The following is a 25235-nucleotide window of genomic DNA, read 5'->3' on the forward strand; positions in this document are numbered from 1 at the left end:
ACTTCAGAAAGTTTGTGGGAAATAAAAGATAAGTTTATCTTTTTGAAATCTGTACAGTTTTTTTCATAATGCACGTTTTTCATCAGCTTTTTGGGGATCACGTGTATAATTTGAACCCAAGCAGACTGCCTCCAGACTTCATACTGCTCTACTGCCTTCTTTATTTGTGGTTCTTCTTAGTTTACAGAATGCTTTCATTTACTCGACTTCGTAGATAAGTGTGTGGATGTTTCTCTGGGTACACATACACTCACACACCATTCAGTTGAGATGGCTTTTTTTGAGCAAACTTAAGTTTTGTGCCTAATGAAAACTCCATTGAATATTTTAAGATAAATGGAATTTGTGAGGTTTGTGTGTTATTTTCTAGTTTAAATTACTTTGTTTTATTTCCTATCATTTTAAAGAACAGAATCCTATGTATTTCTTCAAAGTAAACCATTATACATCAATGTTTTCATTCTTAAAACTTACTTGGTGGTTACTGTGTTCTTGGGATGATTATACTCAGCTAATAACTCCATGACAAGAAAGATAGATCAAAACCAAAATTACTTCATGAGAAATCAACAGTTAAAGAATTAAGTGGTTAGTGTAGTGATTGATGCTCTACACCCTTGAGAGAGCCTAGGTTTGATTCACAGCTCTGGCTTCCAACTCCAGCTTCTTGCTACTGCAAACCCTGGCAGGCAGCAGGTGATGACTCAAATGATACTTCTGCTGCCTCTAATGGAGACCCACACTGAGTTCCTGACAGCCCAGTGTCAGCTGTTGGCTGTTATTTGGAGAATAAATTAGTGGATGAGAGCATGTGTGTGCTTGAGTACTCTCCCTCCCTCCCTCCCTCTCAAATAAATACATGGAAATTTAAAATTGGTAATTGAAAATAAATCAGTTTACACTTTTTTTTTTTAAAGGATTTACTTATTTGAAAGAGTTGCACAGAGAGCGCGTGCTTCCATCTGCTAGTAGACTCCACAGGTTGCCGCAACAGCCAGGGCTGGGCCAGGCCAGAGCCAGGAGCTTCATCTGGATCTCCCATGTGGGTGGCAGGGGACCAGACATTTCAGCTATCTTCTGTTGCTTTTCCCAGGCCATTAGCAGGGAGCTGAATCGAACATGGAGCAGCCAGGATACAAACCTGTGCCCATATGGGATGACAGCGTCACAGGCAGTAGCTTTACCTGCTATGCCACAATGCTGGCCCCAGTTTATGCTTATTTATAGCAGAGCTTTTACATTTTATCCATTAGTTAACAAATTTGATTGCTTCTATACCCAGCACACTGTTAGGGCCAAGTGGCTATACAAAAGAAATGTGCCAGGCAACAAATTTAGAGAGGTTAATGCAATTTGGGATATGAGATTAACAAGTGTGACAAGTGTGTTTGTGTCTGTCTTCTTCTGATATTTTTTTTTTTTTTTTTTGACAGGCAGAGTGGACAGAGAGAGAGAGAGAAAGGTCTTCCTTTTTGCCGTTGGTTCACCCTCCAATGGCCGCCACGGCTGGCGCTCTGCGGCCTGCGCACCGCGCTGATCCGAAGGCAGGAGCCAGGTGCTTCTCCTGGTCTCCCATGGGGTGCAGGGCCCAAGCACTTGGGCCATCCTCCACTGCCTTCCCCGGCCACAGCAGAGAGCTGGCCTGGAAGAGGGGTAACCGGGACAGAATCCGGCGCCCCGACCAGGACTAGAACCTGGTGTGCCGGCGCCGCTAGATGGAGGATTAGCCTAGTGAGCCGCGGTGCCAGCCTCTTCTGATACTCTTAATTAGCGCAGTGAACATATGCTGATATGAACTGGGTAAAGCTTCTGCAAAGAGCTAACAATTGAAGGATTTATGTAGGACACTGAATGGAAAGATTGATGTGAATTGTAGTGAGGAAACAATATGTTCAAAGACCTGGATGTTGGAGTGAAATTATTTTTCTAAGGAACAGTAGGTCTAGCCTACTTGGAAAGATCCTGATAAGTAAGATTATAGGGGGCAAAACTGTGAGGATTGTTGTATAAGACATAATGTGCCCAGCATAAGATAGACTTCTGGAAATTTTAAAACTTTTAAGTCGAGTTCTTAACTGGGTTTCGCCCCTCAGGAAACCCTCGGCAGTGTCACACTGTGGGTGAGGGAGTGCTACTGGCATCTACTGGAAAGAGGCCAGAAATGCTGATACACGTTTCATAATAGGACAGCCCCTCCACGAAGGAATAGTACCCCAAATGTCAGTGGTGCTGGGGTTGAGAAACCCCTAAACTGATTAGCTAGCCTGTACTTGCATATGTGTAGATGATAGATAAATATGAATCATGGATTTTGGGAGCATGCATTGGGGAAAAGCTGGCACGGAGACCTCAAGAAGGAGGCCTTTGTTTGAATGTGGGAATAGAGAGGCTGTAGGAGTTGGATGATAGCCATGAAAACGTGCAAGTAGTGGTAATGAGACCATTATTTAAATAGCATTTTTTCCTTTTTATTTGAAACAATTGATTTATTTTTCTTTATTTGACAACAGAACAAGAGAAGGATATATCTTCCATCTGCTGGTTCACTCCTCAAATGCATGCAAGAGTTACGTGTAGTGGATAAAGCCGCATGGAGTGCTCGCATCGCATATGGGCGCTGGCTGCTTCTCTCCTGATTCAGCTCTCTGCTATGGCTTGGGAAAACAGAAGATGGCCCAAGTCCTTGCACTTGCATGGGAGACCTGGAAGAAGCTCCTGGCTCCTGGTTTCAGATTGGCACAGCTCCAGTTGTGGCCATCTGGGGAGTGAACCAGCAGATGGAAGACCTCTCTCTCTCTGCCTCTGCCTCTCTGTAACTCTGCCTTTCAAATAAATAAATAAATCAAAACAAAAAGAAAAAAGAATTAAGTTCTTAAAAAAACAGAGAGATGGGTGGGGCTTGGCCAAGCCAAAGCCAGGAGCCCTGAGCTCCATCCTGTTCTCACATGTGAGAGGCAAGGATCTAAGTCCTTGAGCTATCTGTTGCCTCCCAGCATACATTAGCAGGAAACTGGGTCAGAAGCAGAGCCAGGACTAGCACCAAGCACACCAGTGTGGAACATAGGCATCTCAAGTAGCAGCTTTATTTCTGGGCCACAGTGCCTGCCCCTTAAATAGCATCTTATTTAAAGATTTATTTATTTGAAAGTGTGAGTTACACAGAGAGAAGAGAGGCAAAAAGAGAGAGAGAGGTCTTCCATCTGATGGTTCATTCCCCAATTGGCTGCAAGGGCTGGAGCTGCACAGATCCAAAGCCAGGAGCCAGGAGCTTCTTCCAAGTCTCCCATGTGGGTGCAGGGGCCCAAGGACTTGGGCCATCCTCCACCGCTTTCCCAGGCCATATCAGAGAGCTGGATCAGAAGTGGAGCAGCCGGGGCTCGAACTAGCACCCATATGGGATGCTGACGTTTCAGGCCAGGGTGTTAACCCACTGCGCCATCAGCACTGGCTCCTAAATAACATTTTTTCTACTTTTAAAAGTAATGTATGGGGATGACTCTGTGGCGCAGTGGGTAAACACCCTGGCCTGAGGGATGCTGGTTTGAGACCCGGCTGTTCCACTTCTGATCCAGCTCTCTGCTGTGGCCTGGGAAAGCAGTAGAAGAAGGCCTAAGTCCTTGGGTCACTTAATCCAAGTGGGAGACCCGGAAGAAGCTCCTGGCTTCAGATCAGCACTGCTCCTGCTGTGGCGGGCCAATTGGGGAGTGAACCAGCAAATGGAAGACTGCTCTCTCTCTGCCTCTCCTCTCTGTGTAACTAACTTTCAAATAAATAAATCTTAAAAAAAAAAAAAAAAAAGTAATGTATGTATATTACAGGAAATTGAGGAAGTATAAGGAAAATAAAAATATCACTTCTAAAACCCCTCAAGTAGAAAGAAAAATTGTTAATATTTTAATGTGGTGTTTCCTTTCAACTTCTTATACTGATGACTCCTTCCCTTATGAAATTGGGATGGGGGGCTGGTGTTGGTATAGCTACCGCCTGTAACTCCAGCATCACATAAGGATACTGCTGTTGTCCCAGCTGCTCTACTTCTGATCCAGCTCCCTGATAATGGTCTGGGAAAGCATCAGAAGATGGTCCAAGTGCTTCAGTCCCTGCACCCACCTGGGAGACCCAGAAGAAGCTCCTGATTCCTGGCTTTGGTCTGGCCCAGCCTTAGTTGTTGCGGGGAGTGAACCAGTGGATGGAAGATCTCTGTCTGTCTGCTTCTCTGCAACTCTGCCTTTCAAATAAAATAAATTTAAAAAAAGGAACTGGGGTTATACATTTTTTTTCTTGTGGATTGTTTTGCTTTTGTTTTCATTTTTGATTCAGTGTATCATGAGTATTTTCCTTTCTTTGAAAAATGTTACTTTTAATTGTAGTGTTTTGTCTGTAGTCATTTCATAAAATTTTTTAAATTTGAAAGGCAGAGAGAGCGATCTCCTATCTACTGGTTTACCCTCTAAAAGGCTGCAAGGGGCTGGGTCAGGCTAGTACTTGGTGCTGGGAGCTCCATTTGGGTGTCGTCCCACATGGTTGGCAGGAGCCCAGCCACCTGGGCTGCCAGCACCTGTTGCCTCCCAGGGCATGTAACAACTAGAAGCTGGTCCAGAACTTGAACCCAGGTGCTTGGAGTAGAATACAGGAGTCCCAAGCTTACACCAGATGCCCAGCTTGTCTGCATTCTTTTGAAATCAGGAATTTTGCTTTGCATTCAAAAGAGACAGTTTGAAGAGAGAAGTATTAGAACAGATAGATGATTGATGAACTACAAAAAAGAATTGGGGTAGAAGTCCATGGTATTTCCAAGGTTTTATATCTGGAAACTAAAAGAAGAGTGGAACTGTTGAAATAAGTTGAGAATATCATGATGATTTTCATCCTAGAACTGGAATCTGCCACTCATAAAGACAAGTAATGAGTTTTTAATGAAGACCCTAGATGTCTGTTACCTTGCAAGCTTCCTCAGATTCCTAAAATTAATCTTTGTTTTTTGCTTTATTTACTAAAGCTTATTTTTATTGATTTACTGCTTTATTTATTTACTAGGCTTATTTTCCACAAATACCCCCTCTTCACTTCTTTTTGGAAAGGTTTAAAAATTTTTTTTCAAGTTAAAATTGTAAATAAGGCTTAGGTTGGTTAGTCGTAAATCTTCACCTTAAGACAGTATAGGGCTAGTTTTGATCTTTTAAATGTAGAGATTGCTATAGTTTTTTTTTTTTTTTTTTTTTTGACAGGCAGAGTGGACAGTGAGAGAGAGACAGAGAGAAAGGTCTTCCTTTGCCGTTGGTTCACTCCCCAATGGCCGCTGCAGCTGGCGCGCTGCGGGTGCAGGGCCCAGGGACTTGGGCCATCCTCCACTGCACTCCCGGGCCACAGCAGAGAGCTGGACTGGAAGAAGAGCGACCGGGACAGAATCCGGCACCCAGACCAGGACTAGAACCCGGTGTGCCAGCGCCGCAGGCAGAGGATTAGCCTATTGAACTGCGGCACCAGCCGAGATTGCTATAGTTTTATAAGCCAGTGGTGAATATAGGAATTTTCTTTAAAAATGCTTTTCCAAAAACAGGATGAGTCATGATCTCATACTTGCCTATTACAGTGATGTTTTATCAATCATTGTACTTGTTGATTGCTATTGTTTGAATGTTGAGCCTGACGGGAGGTGTTTGGGTCATGAGGGCTCTACTCTCATGAATGGATTAATGTCTGTTTTGGGAGTCAGTTACTTATCAGGGGAGTGGGTTAGTAATAAATTCTGATGAGTTCCAGACCCCTTCCACTTCTGTGTACCCTTGTCCTCCCTTGAACGTGTACTCTGACCGTGTGAAGCTTTCCACCGTGTTACCACACAGCAAGAAGGCCTCACTGTATGTGGTCCCTGGATCTTAGACTTCCCAAGCTTCAGAAGCTGATCTCTATTGGTTAATTTGGTGCTTTCTAGAAAATGTATATGGGAAAGTAAAATTTTGTTTTTTAAAGTTTCTGAAGTCTGATATAAATGGTACGTTTACTGGGAACACACACCTTAATTTGGATAGGATATTCTTTGACCGTTTTTGGGCAAAATCAAATTATGATTTCTTGCTCATTTTATGAGCATTTTTTCACTAACAGCTTATATCTATTAACTTTGGAGAAGTTTGTATTTGCCATTCTTGTTTTGGGGCACGAAGAGAGTAGATATCTTAGAAATGCTGTTCTGTAAGATCCTTCTATTTGGCTTCTCTCTCCTGTAACCATCCATCTTTCCTTCAGCTTTATGCACTGCCTGAAATTTTTTTTTTTTTTTTTTTTTTTTTGCTTGAACAAATGACCCAGAGACCTACCATCTATGTATGAGTCATGAATTGCCTATTCTAGCATCTCCTCTTCTAACTAGCCTTAAGACAAGTGGCTGAGTGTTTTATAGTGGGAAAGGCAGTATGACTAGAAGTCACAAAGTCACAGCCCTAAGCCTGGCTCTCTTTAGTAACTGGGTGTTCCTCACTTAATCTTATCTACATTTTGAAATTATCTTCAAGGTCCTTTCCAACTCTGATTATTTCTCAAGGGGAGACCTCTCAGGAGGAGGGAGACCTAGTTTATCATATTTTTTTAATTTAATTTAATTTAATTTATTTATTTGAGAGGTAGAGTTACAGACAGTGAGAGGAAGAGACAGAGAAAAAGGTCTTCCTTCCGCTGGTTCACTCCCCAAATGGCCACAACCGCTGGAGCTGTGCTGATCTGAAGCCAGGAGTTTCTTCCCCGTTTCCCATGAGAGTGCAGGGGTACAAGCACTTGGGCCATCTTCCACTGCTTTTCCAGGCCACAGCAGAGAGCTGGATTGGAAGAGGGACTAGAACCAGCACTCATAAGGGATGCTGGCGCCACAGGCGGAGGATTAACCTACTGCGTCATGGCTGGCCCCTAGTTTGTTACATCTTAATATGAATTGGGAGTTATTTGTTTTAGAAACATTTTTAAAAGCTATATAATAGTATAAGATTTTTTGGGGGAGAGGAAAGGCACACAGTTTATGTGTATTAAATAGGGTTTAAATGCATTAGAATATAAGCTTCAGGAGGACAGGATCTTTGTTTCTCCAGGGCTTAAATTAACCTATAACACAAGTAATGGATTCTTGCCTGAGCAAGGCTAACTTGTGTACAGATATTCTTGAGTAACTTCAAAGAACTCAGAACACAAACCAGTTAGAGTGTAACCTCACTCCGATGGTATAAAAATTCTTCCTCATGGTAGTAAAGCATCCATTGTTCACTTTGCTTCCTTTCAGAACTATTAAGCAATTGCTGCCTTACTGTCCCTGCCATTGGCCAAGTTCTATCCATTACTCTGTTTTACTTTAATGCCAGTTATTTTTTATTGTGCCTTTTACTTACAAAAGCCTATGCCCTCCCCATTCTACCACTTAATAACATTGTTGATAGTATGTTGTAGAAAAAAATCATATATTGATGAAAATTTGGCAGTCTTGACCATTTTCTTCTAGTCATCCTAGTTCTACAACTACCATATGAATAATCAAGAATAGTTTTTCATCATAAAATTCCTAAATGGGGCAGTCATTTGGCATAAGCCATTAAGATGTCACTTGGGATGCCCACATCCCAAACCAGAATGCTTGGGTTTGAGTCCAATTCTCTACACCAACTTCCTGCTGATGTGTCCTCTGGGAGGCAGGAGATAGCTTAAGTACTTGGGTCTCTCCACCTAAATGGGAAAATAAGTTTGGGTTGTTTAAGGACTGAATACCTGTGGCTAGAGCATTTTGGAAGTTGATACTATTGTCCAAGGTGGTTGGTGGTTTCACCTAGGTTGTTGTTAATGGAAATGAAGAAAAATGAACAATTTGAGGGTATATTTTAAAGGCAGAGGGAATGAATTTCCTGTAGGGAATTGAAAAGAGAAATCAAGGTTGAGTCCTTTGTTTTGGGCTTGAGAAACTGAGAGGCTGATTATTTTGTTAGCTGAGTTGGAGATAATGGGGATAAGCAGATTTGAGAGGGTGCATATTAAGAGTTCTGTTTTCATTATGTTAAGAGTCAAGAATAATGACTTTTTAAAAAGGATTTATGTATTTATTATTTTAAAGAGTTACGCAGAGAGAGGAAGAAACAGGGAGGGGTCTCCCATCTGCTGGTTTACTCCCCATGTAGTGTAACAGCCATGAACTTCATCTGGTTCTCCCATGCTAGTGGCGAGGGCCCAAGCATTTGGGCCAGCCCCTGCTGCTTGTCCCGGGTCATTAGCAGAGAGCTGGATCAGAAGTGGAGCAGCCAGGACAGGAACCAGCACCTATATGGGTTGTTGGCATTACAGTCAACTTTACTCACTACACTACAATGCCAGCTCAAATACCAAAGAATGCCAGCTCTTAGATGTCCATGTGGTGTTGAGTAGTAGGCAGTTGTACATATATGTCCATAGGTTAAGGTAAAAATTTTTAAAGCAAGATTAATATTTTAATTTTGATTATAGTTAAGTTTGGAACTAGGAGTCATACCTAGTATGATTACATTGCTAGAGAAGGAAGTGTACCCTAAGAGTAAGGGAGCATTTGCCAACCTCCTATATGTACTGTAATCCTCACATGTTGAATGCAACAGCATCTTCCATTGATTTCCCAGTTTAATTTTCAAAATGATTTGTGCTGCCCCCCCCCCTTAAAGCTTGATTTATTCACTTGATAGTCAAAACCACAGAGATGAAAGGAGAGAGAGATGGCCACAATGGCCTGGCGTTGGCCAGGCCAAAGCCAGGAGCCAGGAATTTCATCTGGGTCTCCCATGTGAACACTTGGACCATCTTCCACAGCTTTTCCTAGACCACCAACAGGGAGCTGAACCAGAAGCAGAGCAGCCAGGACACAAACCAGCACTCATAGGGAATGCCATTGTCACAGTCAGCAGCCTTACCCACTATGCTCAATGCCAGCCCCAATATGTACTTTTTAAAAAAAATATTTCTTATTTTTTATTTGAAAGGCTAAGAGAGAGAGCTTCCATCTGCTGGTTTGCTTCCCAAATGCTAGCAACAGCTGAGATTGGTCCAGGCAGAAGTTGGGAGCCTGGAACTCAATCTATGTCTCCCGCACCTGGTGGGGACCTAACTACTTGAGCTGTCACCTGCTGCCTCCCAGGGTATGCATTAGCAAGAAGCTGGACTCAGAAGCAAAGCTGAAACTTGAACTCAGGCACTGCAATATGGGATATGGAAGTCCCAAGCAGCATCTTAACTGCTGTGCCAAATGCTTACCCCATATTGTTTTCCAAGGTTTTAGGTCATGCTTCAACTTTTGACTTACATTGCTACAGAAATTAGATACTTTATGACAAGGTTTATGAAGTGGCAAGTTTCAAATCATGAAGATAATGTTTGTTTTGGTTTTTTTGTTTGTTTTTTTGACAGGCAGAGTGGACACAGAGAGACAGAAAGGTCTTCCTTTTGCCATTGGTTCACCCTCCAATGGCCGCCGCGGCCGGTGCACCGCGCTGATCCGAAGGCAGGAGCCAGGTGCTTCTCCTGGTCTCCCATGCGGGTGCAGGGCCCAAGCACTTGGGCCATCCTCCACTGCACTCCCGGGCCACAGCAGAGGGCTGGCCTGGAAGAGGGGCAACCAGCGCCTGGACCAGGACTAGAACCCGGTGTGCCGGTGCTGCAAGGCGGAGGATTAGCCTAGTGAGCCGCGGTGCTGGCCTCTGATTGACAGATCTTTAAAAATGTTGAGCTTCAATCCTGTAAGACTGTAGTAGGGATTAAAAGTCTCTATACAAAAATAAATAACTGAATCTGTCCTTGCTGTACAGTGTGTTACTGTCTCAAATAATTTATAAAAAACATGATTAAATACTTCTTGAGTGCAAGTACAAGTATTCACTGCCGTTGTAAGCCTCCTCCCCATCCCCTCAACCCTCCTACCTCTAGCACTCTTGACCAAATGTACATAGGAAAGGAACGTCAGAGAATCATATCTTTCTTGGAATATGGCTTGACCTTAAACTGTGTTTTGTTTTTGTTTTTTAGTTCTTGTCAGGTGAGTTCTGCCAGCTTTATACTAAGTCCTGATCTGCTCAGCTGAATGTATTTTTTGAATGTTCTTGTAGCAGTTATGAAGATACATTTTATACATTGATTAACATTTAGTGAGAATCACTGGGTGGGTCCTATTGCACTGGAAACTGTTACTCTCTGTGAAATGACTCTAAATAGCTTTGCCTAAGCTGCTGTCTTCTATTTCATATTATAACTGAAAGAATACTTTTTCCCCTAAGCAGTTAGATAAATCCTCAAGGATGTCACTATACTTTACATACTATATTATAACTGCTTATTTCTCTGCGTCTTCCACTATATGCCTTGGAATGACAGTAGAGGATTTCACAGTAGGAAAGGTTGGAAAGTTTAAGGGTATGATCAGGAATGAGGTAGGAAGCTACTCATTGCTGTAATTTAGCTGTGAATGACACGAAGAAGTCTTCTGATTTAAGTGGTTCAGGTCATTAAGTGGTATAATTTTCAATTATTTTGTGTTACTTTATATAATAGGAATTTGTATGTTTCAAGGCTTAAGAAGCTTTTGTTCTCTTGTTAAGAAACTCATTTTTATTTGAAATGTGATTTTTTACTGTGGATAATTGATGCAGCAAAAATAAACCAAAGAAGATTAATACTATAGGAAAATAAACAGAAAAAAATGAACTGTAACATTCTTTATTATTTTTTTTTATTTTTATTTATTTGAAGAGGTAGAGTTACAGAGAGAGAGAGGGAAAGACAGAGAAATGTCTTCCATCTACTGGTTCACTCCCCAAATGGGCACAGTGGCTGGAGCTGAGCCAGTCCGAAGCCAGGAGCTAATTCTGAGTCTCCCATGTAGGTGCAGGGACCCAAGCACTTGGACCAACTTCCACTGCTTTCTCGGGCCATAAGTAGGGAGTTTGGTTGGAGGAGGAGCAGCAGCCAGGACACAAACCGGCACCCATATGGGATGCTGGTGCTGCAGGCAGAGGCTTAGCCTACTTGGCCACATTGCCGGCTCCTGTAATACATTCCTTTAGAAAGAACTCTTATGGGGTGGGTATTTGGCCCAGTGATTAAAATGATGCTTTGGATACCCACATCCCATGTGAGAAGATTGCCTGGATTCAGGTTCAGGTTCTGGTGCTAATGTACACCCTGGAAAGCTGCAGGTGATGGCTTAAGTAGCTGGATCCTTGCCCCCCACATGGAGACCCAGATGGAATTACAGGCTTCTGGCTTTGGCCTGGCCCAGCCCTGCCTGTTGCAGGCATTTTTGGGGGTATCTCTTTTTGTCTTTTTTTTTTTTTTTTTTTTTAAGAACCTATGTACATACATAGAATGAATCTAGGAACTGGTATTAAAATTTGCTAATACCATTGCTCATGTTTCTTATACCAAAAGTAACTTGACTGAATAGTGATATATATGTATGACTAAATAATAACTAAAAAATTATATATAGAAATCATAAAAAATACATGATTGTGTGCCAGACATTGGGGCAAGTGGGTTATTTAATCCTCATAGCACTGCTTTGAAAATAGGAAGTTAAATAACATGTCTAAGGTCACATAACTAGTAAATGTTTAAAACCAGACTCAAACCCAGAAGTCTGACTCTAGAAGTTGTATTTTCTTGTTATATCCTACTGAGTAATTTTTACAGTTAAATCATATAAGAAAAATACAACTTCACATGAATTGTTTTAAAACTAAAACATACGGTTTATCATCTGTCAAATTTTCAACTGTGAAAAATTTATAATATAGAAATTCCTGTGTTCATTCTCCACCGGTAGGCATCTGAATTACTGGTAGGCAATTACCGGTAGGCATCTGAATTAGAAAAATGTTAGTAAAATACATCTGTCCATCTCTGCCACACTGGCCAAGTTTACTTAGTTTCCAATTTAGTAAATATAACCATTTAAAATAGGAGTGTAGGAGCAGGCATTATGCTGCAGCAAGCTTGCCCACATCCCATATTGGAGTGTCAGTTCATGTCTTGCATACTCCATGCTTCTGATCCAATTTCCTGCTAATGCACCTGGAAGGCAGTAGTTAATGGCACAAGTACGTGGGTTCTTGCTACCCTCATGTGACTTTGGCCTGGCCCACCTCTGGCTTTTGGCAGACATTTGAGGAGTGAAGTTGCAGATAGGAGAGCTCTCTGTCTCCCTGCCCTTCACATAAAATAATAAATTTTTTCAAAGGTGATGAAGGGATCAGTGAAGATAAGAATCAAGAAATGTTTCAGAGAAGCTGGCGTTGTGGAATAGCAGGTTAAGCTACTGCCTGCAATGCCAGCATCCCTTGTGAGTGCTGGTTTGAATCCTGGCTGCTCCATTTCCAATTCAGCTCTTTGCTAATGCTCCTGGGAAAGCTGTGGAAGATGGCCCAAATGCTTGGGTCACTGCCACCCATGAATGGAGCTCCTGGTTCCTGGCTTCCACCTGGCCCAACCCCAGCTGTTGTGGCCATTTGGGGATTTGGGGAGTGAATCAGTAGATGGAAGATTGATTCAGTCATTTATTTTCTCTCTCTCTCTCTCTCTGCTCTCCCCTTCTCACCCTCCCCTCCCTCCCTCCCTTTCTTCCTCCATCTCTGTAATTTTGCCTTTCAAATAAATTTTTTTTAAAAAATGTTTGGGAGAGGAAGACTTGAACCCATTCTTGGTGAGAGGCTTGTGGTGGACTGGAAAGGAGAGAAAAGAGGCATTTCAGGAAAAAATAAACATTTTGTTTTAATAAAAATGAAACATTAGGAGAGGTATGAATAGCAAAAGCCTAGAAAAGGAGACCTGGTAAGTGTTTAGGGATGCTTACAGGGATCTTAGGAGTCTCTATGCTTTTCCCTCTGTTTCCTTTTATAAAAGCTGTACTGTGATTAGTTTCTGCCATCTTCTCATGAACTGAATCCCTTGATCTCTATGCAGCATTTCAGTAATAGTGCTCACTAAACTGCCTATTTCAAATCAACTTGAACACTCAGAATATTCTCTTAAGTTAACTTTTTTGTTCCCCTTTTCCTTTTAACCTAGTTTTCTTGTCTCTTAAAAAAAAAAGTCCTGGGTCCAGCACTGTGGCGTAGTTGGTAAAGCTGCCACCTGCCATGTTGGCATCCCATATAGGCACAGGTTTAAGTCCCAGCTGCTCCACTTCTGATGATCCAGCTCTTTGCTATGGCCTGGGAAAGCAGTAGAAGATGGCCCAAGTGCTTGGGCCCCTGCACCCACATGGGAGACCTAGAAGAAGCTCCTGGCTCCCAGCTTCTGATCGGCCCAACTCCAGCCATTGTGGCCATTTAGGGAGTGAACCAGCTCTTTCTCTGCCTCTCTGTAACTCTGCATTTCAAATTAATAAATAAATCTTTAAAAATAAAGTCCAATTTTATTTACTGTAGGCTTTCTCATTCTTTTGGAGTGGAACAGGTTAAATACACAACATCTTTTATAGATTGAGACATTGAAACTTGTTTCCAAAGTCACATAGTTAGGTAAGTGAGAAAGCTAAGAATTTGAACACGGATCTCTTTGACGTATCAACTACGTCAGCCTTTAGGTGGGTGAATCTTTAATTATTTTACCAAGTAGTAACTTGTGATACGTATTGCATAGTGAGCAGGAAGCTTTCCAGAGAACTAAAAGTGGCAGGTAGAGCCTGGAGGCCTTGGTGGATTAAATTTTTAACTCCCCCTGACCTTCAAGTGAAAGCACTTGCCCCACGCCATTGTATACAGAGGGCACTCAGTGCATCTCCAGACCTGGCCCACACTATGAATGGAACAACCAAAAAACTAGTAGGGCTGGCTTTGATAATTACCCGTTGGAAAAAATTTATTTTCCAGATGCTTTGAGGAATGCTGATGGAGCCTCCAGGACAGAAGTATGAACTAGTCTCCTGGAGAAAGAAAGAAAAAAAAAGATTGTGTTCCCAGGGGAGCTGTATTTTCAGCTCTGTCAGGCAAATGTGAAAAGCTGTGGTTGACATTTGCTCTGTGCCCCAGTTTCTTTGAAATGAGATTATTGAGGTATCATTTCAATGACTTTTGACATGTACACAGTTATATAATGACCATGGAAATCAAGATATAGAACATGTCTCTGTCTCCAAAAAGTTTACGTTTACCCTTTGTAGTAAATTTCCTCCCTTTTCCCTTATTCTCATATCCACTGATCTTTTTCTTTCCTTGTCTGTATTTCAGCTGTTTTTATAATGTCATAAAAATGAGGTTGTATAGCATGTAGGCTTTAAAAAAAAATGTGTGTGTGTACATATATATATATAAAGAATAACGTAGGCTTTTTTTTTTAAGTTTTATATATTTATTTGAAAGAGAGTTACAGAGAAAGGGAGGGAGAGGCAGAGAGAATGGTCTTCCATCTGCTGGTTCACTCTCCAAATGGCAGCAATGGCCAGAGCTGGGCCAATCCGAAATCAGGAGCCATGAATAACTTCTGGGTCTCCCACATGAGTGCAGGGGCCCAAGGACTTGGACCATCTTCTCCTGCTTTCCCAGGCCTTTAGCAGAAAGCTGGATCCGAAGAGAAGCAGCCAGAACATGAACCAGCAGTCATATTGGATGCTGGCACTGCCAGCAGAAACTTAACCTACTACACCACAGCACTGTCCCCTGACCCAGGAGCTTCTTCCCAGTCTCCCCTGAGGGTGCAGGGGCCCAAGCGTCTGGGCCATCCTCCACTGCTTTCCCAGGCCATAGTAGAGAGCTGGATTGGAAGAAGAGCAGTCAGAACATGCACCAGAGCCCATATGGTGGAGGCTTAGGCTACTACACCACAGTGCTGAGGAGAGAAAACATTTTAACTGAAAAGGGGTGAACCAGTAGATGGAACGTCTCTGTCTCTCCCTTTCTGTCTCCCTTTCTAACAAATAAATAAATCTAAAAAGAAAAAAGTAGTCAAATGGCATAGAATGCTGGGTTTGTAGTCCTTATTCTTACCATTTTGTTGTTTGATCTTAGGCAAATTATCTTTCTGTATTATAGTGTCCTCATCTATGGAAAGGTATAATATACTGTGCTCATGTCTGGCATGTGGTACACTTTTGATACAGACTTATTTTATTTAACACCATTGTAGTATGCCCCTCCTCACACCCCATGTAACAAAATAGCTGGAAAATAGTTTTGTGTTTCTTCCCTCTTAATTATAAAATTTATTCATCTCCAATAAGGTACCCAATTATGAAGACCTTTGATATTTAGATAAATAGTTTAGTTTTGGTTTAGTAAATCAGTTCAGAAAACTATATTTTGCGAACATCTGCATCTTTCAGGTTTTATATGTATCTGTAAAAATAAACAAAGGATGGTGGCTAAATTTGCAGATCACAGAGTTAAATGTAATAATGTAAGTTTCTCAGAGCTTTTGAATATATATATGTAATTTCTAATAGTTTAAACTCTAGACTTGAACAGAGTATAGCACCTATTAAAATCTATGTGGATTCTTTAAAAATAACTTGAAGTTCTGTGCTAGTAGTTTTCCATGAATCCTGCAGGCAGATGTTATATGTGATGATTTTTGGGTACCAGGAGAAGACTGGTGGCAGAAAAATCAAATTTTTTTTTAAATCGTATTTGAGATATGCAAATTTCATGTATTTCATATATACAGATTCAGGAACATAGTGATACTTTCTACTCTATCCTCCCTCCCACCTGTGCTCACACCCTCTTCCTCCTCCCTCCCTTAGTCTCATTCTTATTTTTTACAAAGATCTATTTTCAATTAACTATATACTCATAAGATTAACCCTACACTAAGTAAAGAGTTCAACAACTAGTATGATGGGGGAAAAAACAAAACTGTTCCTTAGCAGTTGAGACAAGGCTGATAAAAATCTTCATATCCCAAAGTGTCAATGTCACTCCTATAATTACCTTTTAGGTACTCTGTTAGTTACCAAAGATCAAGGAGAATATACGATATTTGTCTTTTGGGGACTGGCTTATTTCGCTAAGTATAGCTGTTTCCAGTTGCATCCATTTTGTTGCAAACAACAGGATTTCATGTTTTTTTCTTTTTTTTCTACCACTGTGTAGTATTCCATACTTTATAAGTACCATAATTTTTTTTCCAGTCACCAGTTGATGGACATCTGTGTTGATTTCATATCTTAGCTATTTTGAATTCAGCTGTAATAAACATAGGGGTACAGATCACTCTTTCTTATGCTGATTTATTTTCATTTGGGTAAATTCCCAGGAGTAAGATAGCTGGGTCATATGGTAGGTCTGTATTCATATTTCTGAGGTATCTCCATACTGTCTTCCACAGTGGCTGTACCAGTTTACATTCCCACCAACAGTAGATTAGGGTATATTTTCCCCCCACATCTTTGCAAGCATTTGTTGTTTGTTGAGTGATGTTTAAGAGCCCTTCTAACTGGGGTAAGGTGAAATCTCATTGTGGTTTTGATTTGCATTTCATTGATGGCTAGTGATCCTGAACATTTTGTCATGTATCTGTTGGACATTTGAATTTCCTCTCTTGAAAAATGCCTGTTCAAAGCCTTTGCCTATTTTTTTTTTTTAAGATTTATTTATTTTATTTGAAAGGCAAGGTTACACAGAGGCAGAGAAAGAGCGAGAGAGAGAGCAAGTGAGACAGAGAGCGAGACAGAGACAGAGAGAGAGGGGTCTCCCATCCACTGGTTCACTCCCCAGATGGCCGCAACAGCCAGAGCTGCACTGATCCAAAGCCAGGAGCCAGGAGCATCTTCCAGGTCTCCCACGTGGATGCAGGGGCCCAAGCACTTGAGCCACCTTCTGCTTTCCCAGACCATAGCAGAGAGCTCGATTGGAAGTGGAGTGGCCAGGTCTTGAACCAGTGCCCATATGGGATGCCAGCAGTGCAGGCAGTGGCCTTACCCACTATGCCAAAGCTCTGGCCCCTTTTGCCCATTTCTTAACTGGATTGTTTGTTTTGTTGTTGAATTTCTTGAGCTCTTTATAGATTTTGGATATTAATCCTTTATCAGTTCAAATGATTCTTACAGTAGTTTAGGCTTGAAGTGATGGGGCTTTATTTATGAAATTGAAAAAGAGAAAGTTAGAATATTTTGAAGGAAGTTTCAAGAAAACTTAGACTCCTCTCCTTAGTTCCAATAAATCACTAACTCCCAAATTTATATTCTGAGAGAAATTTGATGCCACTAATTCCAGTTGTGTTACTAGGAAGGGCAGCTTGTTGGTTTGATGTTGAAGCGATTGAAGATACTTGTTTTAGGTATGTTGATTTGGACCTAACAATGGCAGACCAGGAAGCCAACTACAAAGAAAGTGAGGAAGTCTAGAGACAGATAGCTCAGGCTGTGAACACTTACTTCCCTAATGTTAGTCTAGTGAAAGAAGAGTTGCTGAAAGAAAAGGAACTTGAAAAATGGTAAGGGAACAAGGCATGTCAGGACAGCCATGCCTTCCTGTGAACAGAAAGGATAAGGGATGGGCTGTGACGTGATGAAAGAGCTAAATAGTGATGAAGAATGAGCAAAGTCTTTAGAGTTGGCTTGGCTGACCTGGATGAGCATCATGAGATCCATAAAGGCTTCCATATAGCTCCTGGTGACATTGAAGATGCAATTTTTCAGATGAGAGAGTAGAATAAAAACAAGATTATAAAGTTAATGAGAAAATGGAAGCTAAAAGGCTCTCATTGTAGAAATTTGGCAGCAAAGGGAAACAAAGAATATGGAAGTTGATAGGGGAAACCTGAGCATGTTTGAAAGCAGAAGGGGAGGAATCAGTTTAAAGGAAGAAAGAAATCAAAGATTAAAAAAAAAGTGTGGAGCAAGGTTTAAATAAAGTTCAAGGTAAGAACTGAGAAGATTAGACGAAGTTGTCCTAATTTGGGAAAGTTAAAATAGATTCTTATGAAACATTACCTCTATGTATTGCCATTTGCACCTGTTCTGCTTGTTTGCTGTAGGGGAGTCAGACAATTCAGTCACTTTTTGTAAGCAGTAACATAAAGTTAAATATTTCTTCAGGTTATAAAAGTAATTCATGTTCACTGTAAAAACAGAAATATGTGAAGGAAAACAACACCCATCATTCCCACCAGTAATAAGTAATTTCCGTTAATTTGATAGAGCTTTTTTGAATCTTTCCATTTCACAAAATGTTCTTTGAAAATTAGTGTTTTCAGCACTATATTTAAACCTATGGATGAGAATCTTCCTCATTCTTGGTTACGCTGTAGTGCAAAAGAATTCCTGGCTCCATCTTTTGCACAGCTGACTTGTGCCATTCTGCTGTTGCTTAATGGAGTTAAAAGGGACATTGACTATTTGGCTTTTATCTGATAGCAAGGATTATTGGGATACATGGAATTTCCCAAGAATTCCCAGGAAAGATGTCAAAATCCTTTTATTTATTTGCTTTTTAGAAAAAAGTTTAACTATTCTATTGTAAGTACTGATTCTATTCGAAGTCATTCTTGGCTTTCTCAATTCCATTTTTATCACCTTTGATTTCAATTCAATACAGATTCCATTTTAAACAAAAATGCTACAGATTTCATTTAAGCATAAACACTAACATATCATAGCAATAATTGACAGCCTGACAGCTATTTAGGCAGGAGAAATCGGTATCTCTAGGCCCTGAAGATTGTCCCAGAAAAATCTCATCTCTACCTTCTCTTTTCTCTCCCCTTCATTGAAATTCTTGGAGAAAAAATAATTTTTTGGGGTGACATCTGCCTCGTGGGAAACCTATGATTTTTCTTTAAGACCTATAGATCTGCCTGAGAGAAAATGACACATATGAAATGAGGGAAGGTTGGGAAGTTGCTTATAGCTTATTTATCTGTCTATTGTCATCACCTCAGAAATTGGTGCTGTCATCTTATTTGACTGGAATAGGCTTTTTTTTTTTTTTTTTTTAAGATTTATTTTATTTACTTGAAAGAGTTACAGAGAGAGGTAGAGACAGAGAGAGGTCTTCCATCTGCTGGTTCACTCCCCAGATGGCCGCAATGGCCGGAGCTGTGCCAATCTGAAGCCAGGAGCCAGGAGCCTCCTCTGGGTCTCCCACATGGGTGCAGGGGCCCAAGCACTTGGGCCATCTTCCACTGCTTTCCCAGGCCATAGCAGAGAGCTGGACAGGAAGAGGAGCAGCTGGGACTAGAACTGGTGCCCATATGGGATACTGGCGCTTCAGGCCGGGGCTTTAACCTGCTGCGCCACAGCACCAGCTCCTAGAATAGGCTTTTTAAAGTTTGGTAATTCGGGATTGAAAACATTTACTGTGGTTGAAAATGGATTGGATTCAAGGAATGAAAACAAAGCTATTGTAGAATGTAGTAGACTGTGTTACTTCAGTCTCTCTTTAAAAAAGGCAGAGAGATCAAGGTTTACATTTTAAAACTCCTTTGTTATTTATGTATTTTATTGTTAGAAGATAGTGATTATGAACTGTTTTCTTCCTCCAGACTCTTGGTAGATAACCACAGATACCCTTTGAAATACTGAGAGTGACTCTGGTGGTGACTGCAGGAGAATGGTTCATTGTACATAACCACACTTTGTTTCTCAGGAAAACTAAGTTTTTCCTAGGAAATTACCTAGTAAAATCACAGAGTTAAATACAATGTAAATAACCAATAGTCTGTGGTATATGAATAATAATATAAAAAGAAAGCCATCTTTCTGGTAGGAAGTACCTACTATGTAAAGAGAATTCATTCCTCCAGTTCTACATGCCACTGTTTCTCTACATTGTGAAGAAAATGCTCATAGCAATCACTCTGTTGCCTTTTATTTATTTTTTAGTTTTTACTTGTTTAGATATATTTATTTGAAAGGCAGATAGAAATCTTCCACCCACTAGTTCACTCCCCAAATGGCTGCAACAGCTGGGGCTGGGCCAGGTCAATACTAGAAGCTAGGAACTCTGGGTCTCTCCCACATAGGAGTGCTTGAGCCATTATCCATTGCTTCCCAGATGCATTAGTGGAGGGCATTATCTATTGCTTCCCAGACACAATCTAGCAATTCTAGATTGGAAGCAGAGTAGCTACTTGAACCAGCATTCTTGTATTGGATGTGGGTGTCCCAAATGGTGGCTTAACCTGCTGTGCCACAACAAAGGCTCCCTGTGTTATCTTTATTGAAGGAAATGTGGACTATATGAAATATTTGCAATAGTTTATAAGTAAAGTTAATATGTTGGTCCCTTCTCAGTTGCTTAGCCCGTGCTTTTATTCTTCTAGAACCTTATTTCTTTTACTCTTTTTTATTGAAGAGATTATCTTAATTTCTACAATTGCTATTTAACTCTTTAATCCCATTTCAGATTCTTTTTGTACACTATCAAATAGCACTTGAAAAACAGAGACCTCAACCATTGCTTTAAGCCAGTTTTATTTGCACAGTGGTGCTGTCAAGTGCACGAGGCATGAAGGAAAATGGAATTTGTAGGATACAAATCCTTTGCAGTGAGCCTTTACCATTACAATTTTGAAATTTTCTTCATTCATTTTTAAAGCTTTTTTGAAGTATAACTTAAACATCATAAAATTCACCTGTTTTGGGGCCAGCATTATGGTGCTCTGCGTTAAGCCACTGCTTGCAACGAGGGATTGCATATCAGAACACTGGTTTGAGTCCTGGCTGCTCCATTTCTGATCTAGCTCCCTGCTAATGTGCCTGGGAAAGTAGCAGATGGCTGATGTACTTGGGCACCTGCCACCCATGTGGAGATCCACGTGGAGTTGCAGGCTCCTGGCTTCAGTTTGGCCTCATCCTGACCATTGCAGCTATTTGAGAAGTGAACCAATGGATGGCAGATCTCTTTCTCTTCTAATAGTGAACAACCAAAGTCTGCTCCAGTGGAAAAGATACGATAGACAAATATATTTTATACATAATTATACTTACATACATGTGTATATACGTTTGGTAGTAGTAAGTACTGTATAGAAAAATAGGGCAGAATAAGGAGGTAAAGAAGTGTGAATGTAGGGTGCTGTTTTGGAGAGTGATTCTGGAAAAACCATGCTGAAGAGAGGATATTTGAAAATGAACCTGAAAATGCAAAGAAGCAAGGCAGAATACTATATAAGGGGGAAGCATTTCCTGGGTACAGAGTCCTGAGATGAGAGATTTTGGAATCCATCTTCAGTGAGCAGATTTAGTGCTAAAGGAAAAAAAATCTTTGATACATTAGAATGAAGTGATTCTCAAACCTGTATTCTTTAAAAACAAATGGGAAGTATAATTTCTGCATCGATTATGCTGATGATTAAATGAGAGGCTTGATAAAAAGCATCTGTGGATTCATATTAAGTGATGCAGTGGTGGTATCTGTTATTTTATTGTAATTTATTATTTCCAGACCACCTGTTTTTAAGCTCTCAAGACTAGTTTCCCAAATAGTATTCTTCCAAAATTTTTATCTATCCTTAATGCTTGGCTTATAAAATTTGTACTTATGGGTTATAGTGTTGTAATTTATACGAGTATACAGCGTGTAATGGTTAAATCAGGGTCAATAGCATTCCTATATCCTCAAATATTATCATATCCATGTATTGGTACCTTCAAACTCTTCTAGCTATTTTGAAATGTATAATTAGTTATTGTAGACTATTGTTCCCCTGTTGTGCTGTGTACCATTAGAACTACTCCCTTGGGGCCGGCACTGTGGCTTAGCAGGTAAAGCCACCACCTGCAGTGCTGGCATCCCATATGGGCTTTGGTTCGAGTCCCAGCTGCTCCACTTCCGATCCAGCTCTCTGCTATGGTCTGGGAAAGCAGTAGAAGATGGCCCAAGCCCTTGGGCCCCTTGATCTATGTGGGAGACCCAGAAGAGGCTCCTGCCTCTCCTGGCTTTGGATCGGCACAGCTCTGGCCATTGTGGCCATCTGGGGAGTGAACCAGCTGATGGAAGACTTCTCTCTCTCTCTCCGCCTCTCCTCTCTGTGTAACTCTTTCAAATAAATAAATCTCTATTTATTTATTTATTTACAGAAGAATTAAAAAAAAACTACTCCCCTTCTGTGTTTGGTTCCCATTGCCCACAGTTTATTCTCTCTCCCCTTGCTTTTCCTGACCTCTATTTTATTCTTTAGTCCTGTGAGTATGTGGTCAACTTCCACAAATAAGCAAAAACATGTGGTGTTTATCTTTCTGTGCCTGGCTTATTTCACTTAAAATAATGTCCTCCAGTGGCCGGCGCCGGCATCCCATATGGGCGCCGATTCTAGTCCCGGCTGCTCCTCTTCCAGTCTAGCTCTCTGCTGTGGCCCGGGAGGGCGGTTGAGGATGGCCCAAGTGCTTGGGCCCCTGCACCCGCATGGGAGACCAGGAGGAAGCACCTGGCTCCTGGCTTCGGATTGGTACAGTTCTGGACGTAGCAGTCATTTGGGGGATGAACCAACAGAAGGAAGACCTTTCTCTCTGTCTCTCTCTCTCTCTGTCTATAACTACCTGTCAAATAAAAAAAAAATTTAAAAACGTCCTCCAGTTCTACCAACCTAGCTGCACAGGATTTCATCCTTTCTTATTGCTGAGTATTATTCCATTATGTATATAAACCATGTTTTTGAAGTCCATTTATCCATTGCTGGACATGTTTATTGATTCCATGCTAGGCAGTTGTGAATAGTGCTGCAGTAAACTTGGGCACATTGGTATCTTTCGATGTTTGGATATATACCCAGTAGTGGGATTGCTGGATCATATAGTAATTCTGTTCTCAGTTTTGAGGGAACCTCTATACTGTTTTCCATAATGGCTGCTAATTTACTTTTCTACCAACAGTGTGTAAGAGTTTCCCTTTCCTTGCATTTCCACTATTTGTTATTTTTTTGTCTATTTGATAATAGCTGTTATAACTGGGATAAGATATTCCTTATTGTGGTTTTCACTTGCATTTCTCTGATTAGTGATGTTGAGCACTTTTTCATGTACTTGTTAGCCATTTGTATATATTCTTTTGAAAAATGTCTTTTCCAATCACCCCCCCCCCTTTTAAATATTTATTTATTTGAAAGAGTTATACAGAGAGGAGAGGCAGAGAGAGAGAGGTCTTCCATCCACTGGTTCACTCCCCAATTGGCTGCAATGGCCACAGCTGCGCCAATCCAAAGCCAGGAGCCAGGAGCTTCTTCCTGGTCTCCAAAGCGGGTGCAGCGGCCCAAGCACTTGGGCCATCTTCTACTGCTTTCCTAGACCATAGCAGAGAGCTGGATCGGAAATGGAGCAGCCAGGTCTCAAACCAGTGCCCATGTGGGACGCCAGTGCTTCAGGCTAGGGTGTTAACCTACTGTGCCACAGTGCCGCCTCCCCCCTTTTAAAATTATTTGTTTACTTGAGAGAAGACGACACAGAAATAACTTTGATTTGCTGGTTTACTTCCCAAATGCCTGCAACAGCCTAACTAGGCCAGGTAGAAGCTGGGAATCAGGAACTGCATCCTAGTCTCCCAAGTGGTGGCAGTAACCCAAGTATTTATTTCCCTTTCCCTCACTCTCTCCTTTCAAATATAAAAATATAAACATTTAAAAAAAATTCATTGATTGTAAATATATAGATTAATTTCTGTGGATTTTCTGTTCTGCGGATCTGGGTATGTACCTGTTTTTATGCCATTTTGTACCATGCCATTTTGATTATGATAGCTTTGTAGTATGTTCAAAAGACAGATACTGTAATATCTCCAGTAATGGGTTTTATTTTTTGGTTTTGTTTTTTTTTTTCCATCAGGATAGCTTTGACTATTCTGTATCTTATGGTTCCATCTTAATTTTGTGGTTTTTTTCTAATTCTGTGAAGAATGCAATTGATATTTTAATGAGGATTGCATTAAATCTATGAATCACATTGAATAGTATGAATATTTTAACAAAATTCTTCGAATCCATTAGCATGAGCTAATGTCTTCATTTTTTATGTTTTTTATGATTTATTTTCTTGGTGTTTTGTAGAGATGTTTCAGTTTCTTTTCTTGATTCAAGATGTTTTTATTTATTTGAAAAACAGAGAGACACAGAGTGAGAGGTCTTGTGTCCCCGGGTTTACCCCCCTAATAGTTACGTAGGCCAGGCCGAAGCCAGGAGCCTGGACTCCATCCAGTTTCCTGTGTGGGTGGCAGGAGCACAAACACTTGGCTGTCTTGTGTTGCTTTACCAGGCACATTAGCTGGTAGTTGCATCGGAAATGGATCAGCCAGGACTCTAACTGGTGCTTCACTTGGATTGCCAGTGCTGCAGGCCATGGCTTAACCTGCTGCACCACAATGCCAACCCCTTGATGGAATATCTTTCTAGCCCTTTACTTGTAGCCTCTGTGTGTCTTTACTGGGGAAGTGAGTTCCTTATAGGCAACATATGGTTGGATCTTTTTCTTCTTAATCCACTCAGCCACTCTATTTTATCTTTTGGTTAAGGAGTTCAGTCTGTTAGCATTCATGATGACTGTTAATGAGAATTTATTCCTGCCATTTTGTTAATTTTTTCTGCTTATATGGTTTATTCTTTTGTTTATTTTTGTGGTTAGGTGGTTTTCTATCATAGTGTAGGGTTTGACTTTTTTCTTTTTCATTTGCAGTCCTGCTTTACCAGTTGAGCCTATCCTTTGTGTGTTTTTGTTATGGTAGCTATCCTTTCAATTCTGGATGCAAAGCTCCTTTAAACATTTCTTGTAAGGCTGATCAGGTGGTGGATAAATCCCCTCAGTTTTTGCCTGTCTTTATTTCTTCTTCATTTCTGAAGGATCACTTTGTTAGATGTATGCTTTCAGGATTTTGAGTATGTCATTCCATTTCCTTATGATGTATTAGGTTTCTGCTGAGAAGTTGGCTTTTGGTCTATTCGGGGTTCCTTTGAGTGTGACTTGGTGCTTTTCAGAATTCTTTGTCCTGGGCTTTTTACAGGTTGACTGTAATTCGCATTTTGAGAATCTCTTTTCGTCAGGTATGTTTGAGGTCCCTTTGACATTCTGGACCTGGACATCCATATCTTTCACAAGATAGGGATGTTTTCATCAGTTATTCCATTGAATAGATTTTCTATGTCTTTTCCCTTCCCATTGGTTTCTGAAGCCTCTACAATTCAAAAAAATTTTTAAAAGATTTTATTTACTTGAGAGGTAGAGTTACAGACAGAGGGAAGGACAAAGAGAGAGGTCTTCCAACCACTGGTTCACTCCCCAAATGGCTGTAATGGCCGGAGCTGGGCCCATCTGAAGCCAGGAG

The 25235-nt window shown here is 40.9% G+C and overlaps 1 protein-coding gene and 1 non-coding gene across 9 annotated transcripts in view; both read left to right on the forward strand.

Annotated features, from left to right (window-relative positions):
• KATNBL1 (katanin regulatory subunit B1 like 1) overlaps positions 1 to 25235 on the forward strand; it is a 49547-nt gene that overhangs the window by 1264 nt on the left and 23048 nt on the right. The window contains exon 1 of one of the 8 annotated variants that reach the window (XM_051822112.2): positions 18426 to 18445. The exons of the other annotated variants lie outside the window; for them this stretch is intronic. The gene's annotated coding sequence lies outside the window, so the exon portion shown is untranslated. Of the gene's footprint in view, positions 1 to 18425; positions 18446 to 25235 lie in introns of those variants that run through there. 8 annotated transcript variants of the gene reach the window in all.
• Positions 18182 to 18320, forward strand: LOC127484037 (small nucleolar RNA SNORA46). Its single transcript, XR_007910818.2, has one exon. It is a non-coding gene; the product is annotated as a small nucleolar RNA SNORA46 (small nucleolar RNA).

The sequence above is a fragment of the Oryctolagus cuniculus genome, chromosome 12 (assembly GCF_964237555.1).
Source record: "Oryctolagus cuniculus chromosome 12, mOryCun1.1, whole genome shotgun sequence".
Classification (NCBI taxonomy): domain Eukaryota; kingdom Metazoa; phylum Chordata; class Mammalia; order Lagomorpha; family Leporidae; genus Oryctolagus; species Oryctolagus cuniculus.